The sequence below is a fragment of the Spinacia oleracea genome, chromosome 3 (assembly GCF_020520425.1).
Source record: "Spinacia oleracea cultivar Varoflay chromosome 3, BTI_SOV_V1, whole genome shotgun sequence".
Classification (NCBI taxonomy): Eukaryota; Viridiplantae; Streptophyta; class Magnoliopsida; order Caryophyllales; family Amaranthaceae; genus Spinacia; species Spinacia oleracea.
This window is the reverse complement of record NC_079489.1, coordinates 131,794,508-131,804,112: the sequence shown is the minus strand read 5'-3', so window position 1 is coordinate 131,804,112 and position 9,605 is coordinate 131,794,508.

The window sequence follows — 9,605 nt, the reverse complement described above, 5'->3', positions numbered from 1 at the left end:
ACAAGCAAAATACAAGGGCTCGAATGTTCAATTTTTGTTCGGTCATATTCTTACTAGGCCTAAAATGATGTTTTACGAGTTTTGCCAAGTTAACCTTATCGTCTACAACAAGTTCAGCAAACATGTTATCATCTAGCCCTAGGAAAGCTCTTATGGTTGTTTTACCCTCTTCAATAGTGCCAGGGGTAACAGGAGTAGCATTAGTAGGATAACCAAGGATCGCAGCAAATTCATCAGGCAAAGGACATATTTCATTGCCCCGAAAGGAAAAAACATGATGATCGGAGTCCCAAAAGTTTAGGGCAGCATGCAGAAAATTATAATCAATATTAATTTGTTGTAAGCCTAAAAGTGCCTCTAAGTGGTATTCTTTTAACAAAGCTTTTTCTGTGGGAGTAAGGGCTCGTAGCCAACGCCTATCAGTCCGTTGGAGTGAGAAAGTAGGGGTCGACATGGCAAAAGCAGTAAATAAATTAGAGCACGGCAAAAAAAAAGAGAGAAAGAATTTGAGAGTGGTGGAAAATAAGGACGTACTTAGCCCCTATATATAGCTGAACGCACCCAATAAACATCCTGATCCCATTCGGAAACGTGTTTAGAAATCCGAAAATCAAATATTACCAGGAAAGAACTTTCAGCGTCCACCTCTGGGCGCCGAAATTTTTAACGCCTGAGCTTGGGCGCTGAAAATACAGCCCAAGGCCCAGATTTCACAAAAACACGGAATAGGAAAGGACTTAAGACCGTGTTGCTAAAACACGAGGCCCTATTACAAGTAAGATCAAGCCCAAAGCACCTTTAGCTCCCAAATAAGCAAAAAAATAATAATAACCTTGAAACTTGGTCGAAACTTAGACTCATCTCAGAAAACGCTCATGTACACTTTTCAAAAAAAAGCAAGTTAAATATCATGGTCATTATTCGAAACACCAAAAATATGTGTCGTCAAGTCATTGGTTTTCCAAATAGAAAATGTCTGTCTGTCAAAGGGATAATCCGGGCCAAGCCGAAACCGGATGTCGCCTGAAAGCTAAAGTCGCACTCCACGGCTTCACTAAAATAGCACACTACTATAGGAGATCGCTCGCACATACGAGCGTGACCCCAAACATGATTACAAGACGCGAAAAACGACCAACGAGCCCCAACACTTGGGGGCTCACGAAAAGTGGACTCCAACAAAAAGCGTGCAATCAAAATCACATTCCCAGACTGCGCCACGCACCATAACATGTTTGGATATCTCAAAAGATATTGTTAAACAAAAATATACACAATGTGGACCCACTTATAGGACACATCTAATCAGGAAAAATTACGACCCACCAACAGGTTGTAATCACAAAAGCCCTTCTACATAGGCAAAATAAGAAATGCAAAATGGGCTCGCCCACCCTCAGCGGGCGGGGTCTGCGTCACTAGCCGCGCAGGTCCTCAGTTTTCGAAAGAAATAAAAACTTCAAATTTAAAATAGGCTCGCCACCTTCAGTGGGCGGGGTCTACGGCGCAAACCACGTAGTGAAGGAAATAATGCCCTTGGTCCAAGTATGCATTCTATGTTAAGTCTAATAAATGCGGTTCAGTATTAATTAACAAGTTAATAATTCAGTGAGATCAAGTGAGCTGAATGCCTAGCTAGAGGCCGCTTCAGTTCAAGTGAAATTAATGATATTAATCCACAGCTTACTCTTGACTGAACCCGTAGGGTCACACAAATAGTACGTAAACGGATCAAGTATTTAATGGCATTAAATACTCCATCTATGAATATTCGGAACCGACGGATCTTGGTTTCAGTGGGAGCTAAGATCGTCACAGGCAAGAAATGAATACTCCGGAAACGATGATATTGCCGGAAACGGAAATATGGATCGTATCGGAAATATAAATATTATCCAAGTCGTAGATGTTGCCGGAAACGGAAACATGGTACGTATCGGAAAATATTATCGGAAATGGAAATATTGCCAGAATCGGAAATATTGCCGGAAACGGAAATATTGTCAGAATCGGAAATATTACCGGAATCGGAAAATAATTCCGGAAACGGAAATATTAAATATTTGTTCGAAACGGAAATTAATTCCGGAATCGGAAATATTAAATATTGTTCGTATCGGAAATGAATTCCGGAATCGGAAAATTTAATCGGAAGCGCATCGTACGAATAAGCATCGGACGAGGCCTGCCGGACGAGGCCCAGCACGAAGCCAGGCCATCGCCCAGCAAGCCAAGCGCGCCGCACAAACAGCCACGCCAGGCCCAGCGCAAGGCCAGGCCCAGCAGGCTGCGCAGCGCGCACAGCGCGCACAGCACGCGCAGCGCGCAGCGCGCGCGGGCGCTGCGTGGGCTGCTGCTCGCGCGCACGCATGGGGGCCCATCGTGGCTGCCGTGCGTGTGTGTGCAAGTGTTTGTGTTCGTGCACGTTTCCTAAAACATGCAGAGTTCGGTTAATGATTAAATTCCTAATTCTATTTGATAAATTAATTAAATTAGAGTTCTTGTAGGATTCTAGGTTTAATTAATTTGTATCTGAATAGGATTTCGATTCCCTTTCCATACCCCTATAAATATTCAAAAGTGAGTTTTTTGAGAGAAAATTAAAACACACATCTTGCTCATAAAAGTGCCGAAATTTTCTAGTACCTTAAGGGCGATTCTAGTTGGTCAATCTTAAGGCGGATCCGGACGTGCTGTGGACTATCTACGGAGGGACGACACTTGGAGTCCTAAAGACTTGTTCTTGTTCGGTTCGGGCGCAGCTAGGGAGGGCACGCAACAAAGAGTATGCATCTAAATTATGCTATATGATTATGTGTAAATAATATGTTGTCCTGGGTTAATGGTTGTTTCCGCATGATCTATGTAATGTCATATGTATCATAACCTAACAGTGGTATCACGAGCCCCTTATTATTTTCATAATCTAAATTGCATGAACATGGTTAAATATTACAAATTTGCAAGAATTAAAAGGGGTGATTAATTTTCGTAATTGTTAATTAATTGCAAATTGCGTTTATTTAATTATACGTACGCAGTTTTTCGGCAGTTTCTTCGTTACTCATCCGAATTGAGTGATTTTTGTGTCAATTCCGCATGTAAAAGGCATTCTAAAATTTTGACAAAAATAATATTTTTCTGCCGAACCCAGAATTCTCAAATTCGAAGCCTAACTATGACTCTTCGAAGGTTTTAGTTTTTCGAATGCAAAATTTCGTAAATTTAAGATGTTAAATTAAATATTTGCGATTCTTGTTGATAAATCTTGAATTTTTGATTGACCTACTGCATATGTTTAACAAGTTTGAATGCCTAGTCTTGTTAATTATGAAATCTAATTTGTAATTATGATTAATTTGTTGAAAATTAGAATAATTTAGAATTAATTTGATTTTCATAATTAATTGTAATTTAATTAGAAACCTATGATTAAAAACCACCATAAAAATTGTAAATTTATGATAAATTTTAAATTTTTATGACCTAGACTTGAATCCATAACAATCGGAAATCAATTGGATAATAAATTTTCGATTTTTTCGCCCTAAAATTATGAAATTAATATTATTTATTAATTTGTCATTAATTTTAAATATAAATTTTAAATTTTTATGCGATTCGTTCATAAAACTTGCACGCACGAAGCAATGGACGCTTCATGTTACCCTTAAGGGGTGTTGTATAATGCGGGCATGCGACGACGAGCAAGGGAGCTCGTCGCCCGTGCGGCACGAATGCAATGAGCAAGGGCGTAGTGCACGAGCACAAGGCAGCAGCCCTGCCTTGTGTCGTGTGCCACGAGCAATGGACGAATGGGCATGGGCGAAGGGCGAGCCAAGGCAGTCGCGTGTGGGCAGCAAGCGAGCTGCGCCACAACGCGCGCTGCCTCGCACAAGAGCGCGCAGCCTCGCGCGCAGCGAGCGCAAGCTCGCGTGCCACGAGCGCTGCGCCCAGCATTGCTCGCGCGCACAACGAGCGAGGACTCGCGCGCACAGCCAGCATTGCTCGCGCATACAGCGAGCGATGTCGCCCGCCCAGCGAGCGATGTCGCGCGCCCAGCGAGCGATGGCTCGCGCGCCCAGCGAGCGATGTCGCGCGCCCAGCGAGCGATGTCGCGCGCCCAGCGAGCGATGTCGCGCGCGCACTGCGAGCGATAGCTCGCGTGCGATGAGCGCTGGCGCGCGCAGCGAGCACCAATGCGTGCGGAGGCTTGCGATGGGGATGCAGCAGCTATGCGACGAGCGCATGGGCTGCGCGCACATGGCCAGCAATGGCTGTGTGCGTGCGGCCCATGGGCGTGCAACGCGTAGGGTGTTTGCGTTACGATTAAAGATCGTTTTGAATGTTTAATTTGAAAATTTCAGTTCACGTAATTTTAATTAATTTTAAAATTAATAATTTAAATTATTTTCTTGGATTTTAATTTTGAATATTGTAATTATAATAAATGTTATTTATTCTAATTATTTTACTAAAATTAAAATCATGAATTAATTTAAATACGACTGAAATTAAATTAAACTTTTTGGATTCAATTATAAATTGATATGAGCTTTAAATTTTAATTAAATTTGTATGTTTCCGGTTGGACTAGAAATACATTTTTATGTTTAAAATTAGTAAAGCATATAAATTTATTGGTTTAAGTGGGAGCGTTTTTTAGTCATAAACTCTTGATTAGGTCTACAAATCCTTAAGGTTAAAACAACTTGATTAGAATTAATAAGGACTGAATAATTGGTAGATTATTGGTGCCCTTGATTAATTGCTGCAAATGTTTACGTGATGCATAATGTGTTTTACTAACCAGCTATGTGGGCCATTCATGATAATGAATGGGTGAATGGTATATATTGTATATGTACTGTTTTGCAGGTTATGAAGTGACTAGTATGGCCCAAATAGGATAGAAAATATGGTCTGCGTACCATTAATTTGAATGTAATTGGTCTAAAGTACCAAAGTTATTTTTCAATTCAAATATGGTCTGCGAACCATCAAATAGTTGTAATTAGTTATAGCTTATCCTATTTGAAGAAAATGGTGCCTCCCACGGAGATTTTCAAGACGGACTTTGAAGTCAAAGCTTCAAGATGAAGTCGGGCCATACTAGATCACATTTAATCTTATGCATGTTTTAAGTTATTTATTGCTTTTAAATATGTCTTAAAATGCATGAGATCAAAAGCTTGATTATGTTGCATGATTAAGGATTTTAGTTCACTTAAAATCTAACCAACATAGTAAGAGCCTTAAGTTCCAAACCTAAAAAAAATTGAGTTAAAAGGTGCCATGCCAAAATATACACTTGCTTGGATATCCTTTACATCAATCTAGTAATAGTTTTCGCTCAGCGAGGTGTTACTTATTGGTCCTAAAGGGGCAAGGTACACAAATAATTGTGAGTACATGTTAGTTTTGGTGAAACTCAACGATATAAGTAAGGAGTCCTTTTATGTCGTGGCAAAATCGATAGGTTTACCTAATAAGTTCTTAGACGTACCTATCAACCAAGAATAGTTTCTAGACTATTAGCAAAAGGCTTTTGCTTACCTAAGATGTTCTAGGATTAAGTCGACAAACTGTGCTTAGTTCTTCAATGATTTTAGGATCTTGGAATCATTTTATTCACACCTGCCGGAACACCTAATTTGAATAAAATGCTTAATAAACATTGAATTATGCATGTATGCTAGAATTTAAGTTTATTAAGAGAAACTGTGAATGGTTATTTATTTGTTTATTCTTTTCAATTGTAGTATTAATATGGCAAACAACAATCAAAACATCATCATGGGTTCTGAGCTTATGGTCAAGCTGAACCTGACAAATTATCTTGAATGGGAAGCTAAGCTAGTTGAAATAGTCAAACTCAATGGACTTGAGTATGTACTGTCACATCCCATGCCAAGCTACTATGCCAGAGACATGACCCCTGAGAGATTTTACGCCTGGGATGCGGATCTCAAAAAGGTTATGAGTCTCATGCTGAACAATATCCCTGATGATTGGGCTAAAAGGTTTGTAGCCTATGAACCTTTTACGCTCATCAAGAATCTGAGGGATATCTGTCGTGGAAGTACGGAGGACAGGGACCTGAACGTCCATGAGTTGATTGAATCAATGTCTGGTCTAAAGGTTAGTTCTCCCAACAGGTGTTATAGGATGGAGGTCCAAGAAACACATGTTCAGCTCCTTCGCACTAAACAGAGGGTAGGCGTCCCACTGAGGTTCCATGTGGATCTTATGTGTTCATATTTTGATCGCCTAAGTCTACTAGGAACACCAATAAGCGAAAGGATGGCAGTCTCTGTCTTGCTCAATTCACTACACAGTGGGTTTGGTCGCTTCAAGCAACTATACCTAAGTGAACCAAGAGAAGAAACAGTTGCAGAATTTATTCACCTTGTCAGAAAGGCTGAAATAGTACTGGACTGTGAAGCCAAAGATTTACTCAAGGCTAGAAAGAGACCATTCAAGAAAGGTGGAAAGTCCAAGGGCAATGCTAAATCAAAGCAGGACAAGTCCACATCAGGCTGTCTTTATTGTGATGGAATAGGCCATTACAAAAGAGAATGTCCAAAGCTAAAGGAAGATCAGAAGAACGGAACAGTCGTTCCATCTTCAGGTATTTTCGTTATAGACTGTATACTTGCTAATTCAACTTCTTGGGTATTAGATACAGGTTGTGGCTCACACTTATGTTCCAATCCACAGGGACTAAGAAGAAGTAGAAAGTTAAGCAAGGGTGAAGTCGACCTACGAGTGGGAAATGGAGCACGGATTGCTGCATTAGCTGTAGGAACTTACTATTTGTCGTTGCCCTCCGGGCTAGTTTTGGAACTGGAAGAATGTTTCCATGTTCCAAGTCTTACTAAAAACATCATTTCAGTTTCTTGCTTAGATGCTAAGGGATTTTCCTTTTTAATAAAAGACAATAGTTGTTCGTTTTATTTTAAAGAGATGTTTTATGGATCCGCTAGATTAGTCAATGGACTTTATTTATTAGATCACGACAAACAAGTATATAACATAAATACCAAAAAGGCCAAAAAGGATGATTCAGATCTCACCTATCTGTGGCATTGTCGATTAGGCCATATAAACTTGAAACGCTTAGAAAGACTTCAAAGGGAAGGAATTCTAGAACCATTTGACTTAGAGGATCATGGTAAATGCGAATCATGTTTACTTGGCAAAATGACAAAGCAACCTTTCTCTAAAGTTGGAGAAAGAGCAAATGAACTATTGGGTTTAATCCATACAGATGTATGTGGACCAATGAGTACAAATGCTAGAGGTGGTTTCAGCTACTTTATCACTTTCACTGATGACTTCAGTAGGTATGGTTATGTCTACCTAATGAAGCATAAGTCTGAATCCTTTGACAAATTCAAGGAATTTCAGAGTGAAGTAGAGAATCAATTAGGCAAGAAGATTAAGGCACTGCGGTCTGATAGAGGCGGTGAATATCTGAGCTATGAATTTGATGACCATCTGAAAAAATGTGGAATTCTATCAGAATTGACTCCTCCTGGAACACCACAATGGAACGGTGTGTCAGAACGGAGGAACAGAACCTTGCTAGACATGGTCAGGTCAATGATGGGTCTGGCCGAACTTCCATTAGAATTTTGGGGACATGCACTAAATACAGCTGCACTCACTATAAATAGAGCTCCGTCTAAAACTGTCGAAAAAACTCCATACGAATTATGGTTTGGAAAGCCTCCAAATGTGTCTTTTCTTAAGATTTGGGGATGTGAAGTATACGTCAAACGATTAATTTCAGACAAACTTCATCCAAAATCTGACAAATGTATCCTTGTGGGCTATCCAAAGGAAACAAAGGGGTATTACTTCTACAATACATCTGAGAACAAAGTGTTTGTTGCTCGAGATGGTGTCTTTTTGGAGAAGGATCACATTTCCAAAATGACAAGTGGGAGAAAAGTAGACCTCGAAGAAATTCGAGTCGAACAACAAACTCTAGAGAATGCTCAAGATGACATTCAGGATGAAACTCAAAGATCTTTAGAAGAATCTGGTGAGAATCATGGTCAATCTAGAAATGTTACCCCGCGTAGATCGCAAAGATATAGATCTCAACCGGAAAGATACTTAGGTATTTTGACGAACGAGAGCTATGACGTTCTATTACTTGAAAGTGATGAACCTGCGACTTACAAGCAAGCTATGACGAGCCCTAGCTCCAAGAAATGGCAAGAAGCCATGCAATCTGAATTAGACTCCATGTCTGAAAACCAAGTATGGGATTTGGTCGATTTGCCAGATGGCTACCAAGCCATTGGAAGCAAATGGGTTTTCAAACTGAAAAAGGACAAGGATGGGAAACTTGAAGTTTTCAAAGCTAGATTGGTCGCAAAAGGTTACAGGCAAGTCCACGGTGTGGATTACGATGAAACCTTTTCACCAGTTGCAATGCTAAAGTCTATTCGGATAATGTTAGCAATCGCTGCATATTACGATTACGAAATATGGCAGATGGATGTCAAAACTGCTTTCTTAAACGGCGTTTTAACAGAAACTGTGTTTATGACACAGCCTGAAAGTTTTGAGGATCCAAAGAATGCTAAAAAGGTATGCAAGCTAAAGAAGTCAATCTACAGATTGAAGCAGGCATCCAGGAGCTGGAATATACGTTTTGATGAAGCAGTCAGTGACTTTGGTTTCATCAAGAACGCAGACGAATCTTGTGTATACAAGAAGGTCAGTGGGAGCAAAATTGCTTTCCTAGTATTATATGTCGACGACATATTACTTATCGGAAATGACATTCCTATGTTGAACTCTGTCGAGATTTGGCTTGGGAAATGTTTTTCGATGAAGGATCTAGGAGAAGCACAGTACATATTGGGCATCAAGATTTACAGAGATAGATCTAAAAAGATGATTGGACTTAGTCAAAGCACTTATATCAATAAGGTGCTTGATAGGTTCAAGATGGCGGACTCCAAGCGAGGCTACCTACCCATGTCTCATGGAATGACTCTAAGCAAGACTCAGTGCCCAAAAACACTTGATGAGCGTAGACGAATGAATGGGATTCCATATGCATCATTGATTGGTTCAATAATGTATGCTATGATATGTACACGCCCGGATGTTGCGTACACACTCAGTGCTACGAGCAGATACCAGTCAGACCCAGGAGAGGCGCATTGGACTGCTGCCAAGAATATTCTGAAGTACCTGAAAAGGCACAAAGATGACTTCCTGGTCTATGGTGGAGATGATGAATTAATTGTTAAAGGCTATACGGACGCAAGTTTCCAAACCGACAAAGATGATTTTAGATCACAGTCTGGGTTTGTCTTCTGCCTCAACGGAGGAGCAGTAAGCTGGAAAAGTGCTAAGCAAAGCACCATTGCGGATTCTACAACTGAAGCGGAGTACATTGCTGCACATGAAGCAGCAAAGGAAGCTATATGGCTAAGTAAGTTCATAGGAGAATTTGGTGTAGTCCCCTCCATTAAAGGACCAATAGCCCTGTATTGTGATAATAACGGAGCTATTGCACAGGCAAAAGAGCCTAGACACCACCAGAGAGTCAAGCATGTACTTCGTAGATTTCACCTTCT